General features: G+C 35.6%; 1 protein-coding gene and 1 long non-coding RNA gene across 4 annotated transcripts in view; one reads left to right on the forward strand and one right to left on the reverse strand.

The window, feature by feature from the left end:
* The first annotated feature begins 849 nt into the window (after positions 1 to 849).
* Positions 850 to 7,442, forward strand: part of LOC126983228 (uncharacterized) — a 6,993-nt gene continuing 400 nt past the window's right edge. The window contains exons 1-3 of one of the 2 annotated variants that reach the window (XR_007735685.1): positions 850 to 1,600; positions 1,752 to 6,171; positions 6,277 to 7,442. The exon at positions 6,277 to 7,442 is cut by the window's right edge and continues 400 nt beyond it. This is a non-coding gene — a long non-coding RNA (uncharacterized LOC126983228). Of the gene's footprint in view, positions 1,601 to 1,751; positions 6,172 to 6,276 lie in introns of those variants that run through there. The other variant, XR_007735686.1, reaches the window with a different exon arrangement.
* LOC126983227 (tyrosine-protein kinase Src42A-like) overlaps positions 6,652 to 7,442 on the reverse strand; it is a 29,221-nt gene continuing 28,430 nt past the window's right edge. For both annotated transcript variants that reach the window (XM_050835859.1, XM_050835860.1), the window contains one exon: positions 6,652 to 7,442. This exon is cut by the window's right edge and continues 626 nt beyond it. The gene's annotated coding sequence lies outside the window, so the exon portion shown is untranslated.

Genomic DNA, 7,442 nt, shown 5'->3' on the forward strand with positions numbered 1-7,442 from the left:
TAATAATAATAATAATAATAATAATAATAATAATAATAATAATAATAATAATAATAGTGATAATGATAATGATAGTAATAATGATAATAATAAATGACAAGTGACAATAATAATATAGTAATTACACGCACATAACTTTCTTTTTTAATTGGCAATGATGCATGAGGGAACGCGAGAGGAAGGAAACAATAAATAAAGTATGCAAACCACAAGCAAAACGCAAAACAAAATAAATAAACAAAGAAAATAAAGACACTAAGAGAGACAAGTAATAATAACGCGATTGGAAAAATAAGTGAAGGAAAAAAAAAAGACAAAAAATCGATGAAAATGAGTATGGACGAATTTCAAACAGAGAGAAGTATAGAATGAGGCAAACAGTATTTCTTTATGATGCTGTATTTCTGGGGTTCACAGCTGGGGGTGCATCTGAAGGGGGGGACTGGGGGATTTGAGGGATTCGGGGGTATGATATTCCTAAGGGGAGGAGACTGGGGGATTCGGGGGTATGATATTCCTAAGGGGAGGAGACTGGGGGATTCAGGGTATGATATTCCTAAGGGAGGAGACTTGGGGATTCAAAGGATATTCCTAAGGGGAGGAGACTGGGGGATTCGGGGGTATGATATTCGTAAGGGGAGGAGACTTGGGGATTCGGGGGTATGATATTCCTAAGGGGAGGAGACTGGGGGATTCGGGGGTATGATATTCCTAAGGGGAGGAGACTGGGGGATTCGGGGGTATGATATTCCTAAGGGGAGGAGACTGGGGGATTCGGGGGTATGATATTCCTAAGGGGAGGAGACTGGGGATTCGGGGTATGATATTCCTAAGGGAGGAGACTATGATATTCCTAAGGGGAGGAGACTGGGGGATTCGGGGGTATGATATTCCTAAGGGGAGGAGACTTGGGGATTCGGGGGTATGATATTCCTAAGGGGAGGAGACTGGGGTATTTGGGGGTATGAAATTCCTCAAGGGTGGGGGGGGGAGGGCATGAGGTGGGTGACTTTTCTTTGGTTTCATTCACTTCAAGGGCAAGAAAAGAAATGGAAACTCAAAACCTCGTTAGCGCTGATAATCCAAATAGCGTATCATAGAAGAATTCCTAAAGAGAGCGTCAGAACCTTTTTTAGTATTAAATTTACAGTAAAGGAAGTAGGTCAAGGGCAAACAAATAAAGGATAAGAGAAAAATATAAGTCCGCTAATTACTCCCCCTTTAAAAGATTGTATAGAGTGGCCAAAAGAGAGGTCAATTTCGGGAGGAGATTTGTTAGGCTAATAGGAAAGAAAAAAGCCCTCTAATCACTTCCCTTATAAAAGAGTGTATAGATGAGTGGTTACAAAAGAGAGGTCAATTTAGGGAGGGGAGTTGTTAGGGTAAGTAAGGAAAAATAAATGTCCTCTAATCAATGTTCCTATAAAAGAGTATTAGATGAGTGGTCAAAAGAGAGGTCAATTTCGAAAGGACAGTTGTTAGGCTATTAAAGGAAAAAAAAGTCCTCTAATCAATGTTCCTATAAAAGAGTGTTAGATGAGTGGTCAAAAGAGAGGTCAATTTCGAAAGGACAGTTGTTAGGCTAATAAAGGAAAAAAAAGTCCTCTAATCAATGTTCAAGGACAGTTGTTAGGCTATTAAGGAAAAAAAAGTCCTCTAATCAATGTTCCTATAAAAGAGTGTTAGATGAATGGTCAAAAGAGAGGTCAATTTCGAAAGGACAGTTGCTAGGCTATTAAAGGAAAAAAAAGTCCTCTAATCAATGTTCCTATAAAAGAGTGTTAGATGAATGGTCAAAAGAGAGGTCAATTTCGAAAGGACAGTTGTCAGGCTAATAAAGGAAAAAAAAGTCCTCTAATCAATGTTCCTATAAAAGAGTGTTAGATGAATGGTCAAAAGAGAGGTCAATTTCGAAAGGACAGTTGTTAGGCTATTAAAGGAAAAAAAAAGTCCTCTAATCAATGTTCCTATAAAAGAGTGTTAGATGAATGGTCAAAAGAGAGGTCAATTTCGAAAGGACAGTTGTTAGGCTATTAAAGGAAAAAAAAGTCCTCTAATCAATGTTCCTATAAAAGAGTGTTAGATGAATGGTCAAAAGAGAGGTCAATTTCGAAAGGACAGTTGTTAGGCTATTAAAGGAAAAAAAAAAAAGTCCTCTAATCAATGTTCCTATAAAAGAGTGTTAGATGAATGGTCAAAAGAGAGGTCAATTTCGAAAGGACAGTTGTTAGGCTATTAAAGGAAAAAAAAAGTCCTCTAATCAATGTTCCTATAAAAGAGTGTTAGATGAATGGTCAAAAGAGAGGTCAATTTCGAAAGGACAGTTGTTAGGCTATTAAAGGAAAAAAAAAAGTCCTCTAATCACTGCCCTTGTAAAAGAGTATATAGATGAGTTGTTACAAGAGAGGTCAATTTCGGGAGAAGAGTTGTTAGGATAATTAAAGGAAAAAAAAAGTCCACTAATCACTGTCCCTGAAAAAGAGTGTACAGATGAGAGGTCAAAAAAGAGGTCAATTTCGGGAGGCGAGATGTTAGGTTAATACTTGATGGTGATAACGAGAAATACTTTGCGATTTGAGCTCTGAATCTGAATGTTCTTCCAGTTTTCGCTTTTGTGGAGCAGCGACATGGTAGGCTATTTCTGTAACCTTATCTTTTTTTCACATCGGGCTACCTCCGTTGGCTTAAAAATGATATTCTTCTGATAATGTTATAACACTTCTTTTCTTTTTCTTTTCAAGCAAACTATATGATAATCTAAAATGTTTTGCTAGGAGAAAGAGGCTCTAGAAAATAACACTGGCAAGCTTCGAACTAATGCCCATATTCTTAAACGTATTGGACTCCATTACGGCTATTTCCCAAGGACACAGAGAAGATTAACCAGCTTTTCATAGGTACTGTTTTTCCCGTTCATGGTGCAGAGGTCATGTAAAACTATCACCATGATCACGATACACTCCATGAAAATCCTATCAAATTCAACGAGAGGCTTTTCAAAGGGTCGAACTGAGGTGTCGATACATTTAAAAATACTGTATAATAGAAGAATTCCTAAAAAGAGAGAGTCAGAACCTTATTTAAGAGAGCAAGAAGATCGCCAGTAGAACGCCCTTTGCGGAACCCCTACTGGCGATCAGATAGAAGGTCAGAAGTGGATAGGTGCTTTTGAATCTTCCGGTTAAGTATTAATTTTACAGTAAAGGAAGCAGCTCAAGGGCAAACAAATAAAAGATAAGGTTTTCATGAGTGTTTTTTCTCGTTCATGTTGCAGGAGTTGTGTAAAATTATCACTAGGATCACAAAACACTCCACTCGATACGTATAAGAATATGGGGATTAATTCGAAGCTTGAAAGTGTTTATTTTTTATAGCCTCTTTCTCCTAGCAAAACATTTTAGATTACCATATAGTTTGCTTGAAAAGAAAATGAAAAGAAAATAGTGTTATAACATCAGAAGAATATCATTTTTATACCAACGGAGGCGAACTTTGGTGCGGATACATTTAAAAATACGGCTTGATTGTTTTGATGGCAGTGAATGAGTAAGCGATTAATGAATAAGCGAGTTCCAATGTTGCCCAAGTTTGCTTCAATGTATTAATTCCTCGTCTGAAATACTGGTTTACTTTCCTTTCCTATTTTGTGTGTAACGATTGATTGATTGATTGATAGTTTATTGTTGCAAGTAAACAAGAAAAGAGAATGGAGGAGCATGCAATGTTTGAATTTTCTTTAGAGTTATAATTTCTCACAGTTTTGGTAATATCCCTAGTTATGTCATGGTAACTGTACATATTGATTTTGCGGGGAGGGGAAGATGAAGAATGTGTTAATTATTAAGATACAAATATTCATACATTATTTTCGGGGTAATTCACCACATGACAAACTTTACATACAAAATCTTTATATTGTGATGACGACAAATACTGGTTTACTTTCCTATTTTCTGTGTAACATGTTTGAATTTTCTTTAGAGTTATAATTTCTCACAGTTTTGGTAATATCTCTAAAGTTATGTCATGCTGATAGTTTATATTGATTTTGTGGGGGAGGGGAAGATGAAAAATGTCTTAATCCTTACGATGCAAATATTCATACATTATTTTCAGGGTAATTCACCACATGACAAACTTTACATGCATAACCTTTATATTGTGATGACGAGAAGTGGAGGCTGTTAAAATACATTGGTACATTTTTTTTTCAAATCACAATACATTTTTTGGATATTTATTATGGTGGTTGCCTATGGAAGGTGCATCAGTTAACCTGGAAAACTGTTTTTTGTCAAGATATATTTAATTTCGTAGTGTTTATGAGAGAGATTTATGTGGCCGTGTGGAGCTCTTACACACACACACACACACACACACAGAAGTACAAACACACACATACACAAACATTCTCATACATATACGCACATACCTACCTACCAACCTAATACGCACACACACATACATACATACATACACACATATACATACGTACACCAACACATATCCACTCATCTCGCTAAATTAAACAACCTTATCATAGGGTCTAGAGAAGGAAGGGGAGAGAGAAAAATCGATTCCATCCCACATCCCCTCATTCTCTTCCCCTCTTCTCCTCTCTCTTCCCTTCTTCTCCTCTCCCCCCCAAACCCCGCTAAGGGCCCCACGTGTCGCCTTGACCTCGGTACAGTGACACCCTTATTTTCCAGTCCCTACCTTGCCTAAAAATTCCTTTGGTAGACTTTATTTCACCTTTAACATGAGGTGGGCGGCCTGGCAGGTGTGTGTGGGAGTTTGATAGACCAGGTGGGACAGGTAAGAGAGAGAGAGAGAGAGAGAGAGAGAGAGAGAGAGAGAGAGAGAGAGAGAGAGAGAGAGAGAGAGAGAGAGAGAGAGAGAGAGAGAGAGAGAGAGAGAGAGACAGGTAGAAAAGTAGAGAGCAGAAAGAGACAAGGGCAGAGAGAGAGAGAGAGAGAGAGAGAGAGAGAGAGAGAGAGAGAGAGAGAGAGAGAGAGAGAGAGAGAGAGAGAGAGAGAGAGAGAGAGAGAGAGGACAGACAGGTAGATAAAAAATACAGGTAGAAAGGTAGACAGGCACACAGAGACAAAGGGAGCGAGCGAGCGCGAGAGAGAGAGAGAGAGAGAGAGAGAGAGAGAGAGAGAGAGAGAGAGAGAGAGAGAGAGCACTGAACAAGCATTCCCTTTAATACACAAACAAAGGACCTTTTTCACAGTAACAAAGACCTTATCACATAGACAAAGCGAATTGTTCCATGCTAACATACTCATTTTTTTTTGGGGGGGGGAGGGGAGGGGGGGGGGCGCGGGGGTGTTTACAGATATACAAACAACGCTTTTTTTTTAACTTCAATAACAACAACAACAAAAAATCTGAAATGGGAACGCTGTTTTTTTTTTTTTTTGACGAGCTAATAAAATGAAAACGAAACAAGAAACAGACGAAAAAAAAAGAAACAGACAAAGACAAGACAAAAAGAGTGAAAAGAAAAAAAACAAAAACAGAAAAAAACGAAAAACATAGAGAAAAGAAAAAAAACAGAGAAAGGCAAACTAAATAAAAAACAGACAAATACAAAACAAAACAAAAAACGGACAAAGACAAAAGCAAAACCAAAAAAAAAAACAGACAAAACAAAAGAAAACAAAAACAGAAAAAAAAACACGTAAATTATTTTTCTCTCACTAATAAAAAGACATGTAATAGAAACGCAGATTTTTTCTCACTCACTAAAAAAAAAAAGAAAAAAAAGCCATAGCGGAGTTTTTTCACACACTAACAAAAGAAAACAAAAACAAAACAAAAAAATAAACATACTTAAATTACTTTTTTCACTAATAAAAAGACATGTAATAGAAACGCAGATTTTTTCTCACTCACTAAAAAAAAGAAAAAATACCATAGCGAAGATTTCTTCACACACTAACAAAAGAAAACAAAAAACAAACAAAAAATAAACATAGACTTAAATTACTTTCCTTTCACTAATAAAAAGACATGTAAGAGAAACGCAGATTCAAGATATGCAATGGTCATTCTTCCTTTCGTCTCAAGGGGTTCAGGGTTGTGTTGTCAGATCCTCCCACCCCTCACACTAACTATTTCTAAAGTCCAACAAGGAGGTTAATCGAGTTCTAATGAGTGTTCTTTTAGGTTCACGGTACAGAAGAAGGCTCAGACTACCACCAGGGTCATAAAAGTACCCCTGGAAATGACCACAACTCCTAGGAAAGCCTTGTCAAATAGGTGTTTCTTCAGGTTCACGGTACAGAAGAAGGCTCAGACTACCACCAGGGTCATAAAAGTACCCCTGGAAATGCCCTAAACCCCCACGAAAGACTAGTAAATTACGTGTTCTTGGGTGCAGAAATGTTTTATAATACAACCCTAAAATAAGGTTGGTATTGTCAAATGCGTTCGTTCTTTCGAGTTCTAATGAGTTGTCGAGTTCTAATGAGTGTTCTTTTAGGTTCACGGTACAGAAGAAGGCTCAGACTATCACCAGGGTCGTAAAAGTACCCCTGGAAATGCCCTAAACCCCCACGAAAGACTAGTAAATTACGTGTTCTTGGGTGCAGAAATGTTTAAAAATATGGTCCCACAGAGCGTCGATTTGTATTTTTATTTATTAATTTTATTTATTTATTTTCACTCACAAAAACAATGACAAAGCGGATTTTTTTAATTCATACACTAAGAAAAATCAGAAAGGAAAGCATTTTTTCTCAACAACAACAACAACAACAACAACAAAAAATACATAATAAGACTGCAGATATTTTTTTTTCACGAACAAAGAAGAAAATATGTATAATAGGAAACCGAATTTATTTGTTTTTGCTCACGTTCAACAAATAAAAAAAAAAATAGGGAGACAGTTTTCTTTCTCTTATCAACAAATAAATAAATAAATAAATAAATAAGATAAATAAATCGTATAATAGGAGTTTTTTCCTCATAACTAAAAATAAAAACAATTATCCTCTATCTTTTTCAAGCGCCAAGATTTTTTCCACTTAATTAAAAATATAGGGAAACATTTTTTTTTCACATATTAAAAAAAATCATATTATAGGAAAGAAAGTTTTTTTTTTCATATGACAGTGAAGCATTTGTTCTGTTTGTTCATTTTATGTTTCCTTAGTGTTTTTGTTTTCTTTTTTGTTCATTTGTTTCTTTGTTTTTTTGTCCTGTTCAGTTGTTGTTTATTGTTTTGCTTGATTGTTATTTTTTTCGTAATGTACTTTTTAAAGGCTTGTCTTTGTCTTCATTTAAAAACAACAACTCATTATTATCTGTAAATATTATTATTATTATTATTATTATTATTATTATTATTATTATTATTATTATTATTATTATTATTATTATTATATTTATTATTATTATTTTTATTATCATTATTATCATTCATTATTATCATC

Source organism: Eriocheir sinensis, chromosome 53 (genome assembly GCF_024679095.1).
Source record: "Eriocheir sinensis breed Jianghai 21 chromosome 53, ASM2467909v1, whole genome shotgun sequence".
NCBI classification, from domain to species: Eukaryota; Metazoa; Arthropoda; class Malacostraca; order Decapoda; family Varunidae; genus Eriocheir; species Eriocheir sinensis.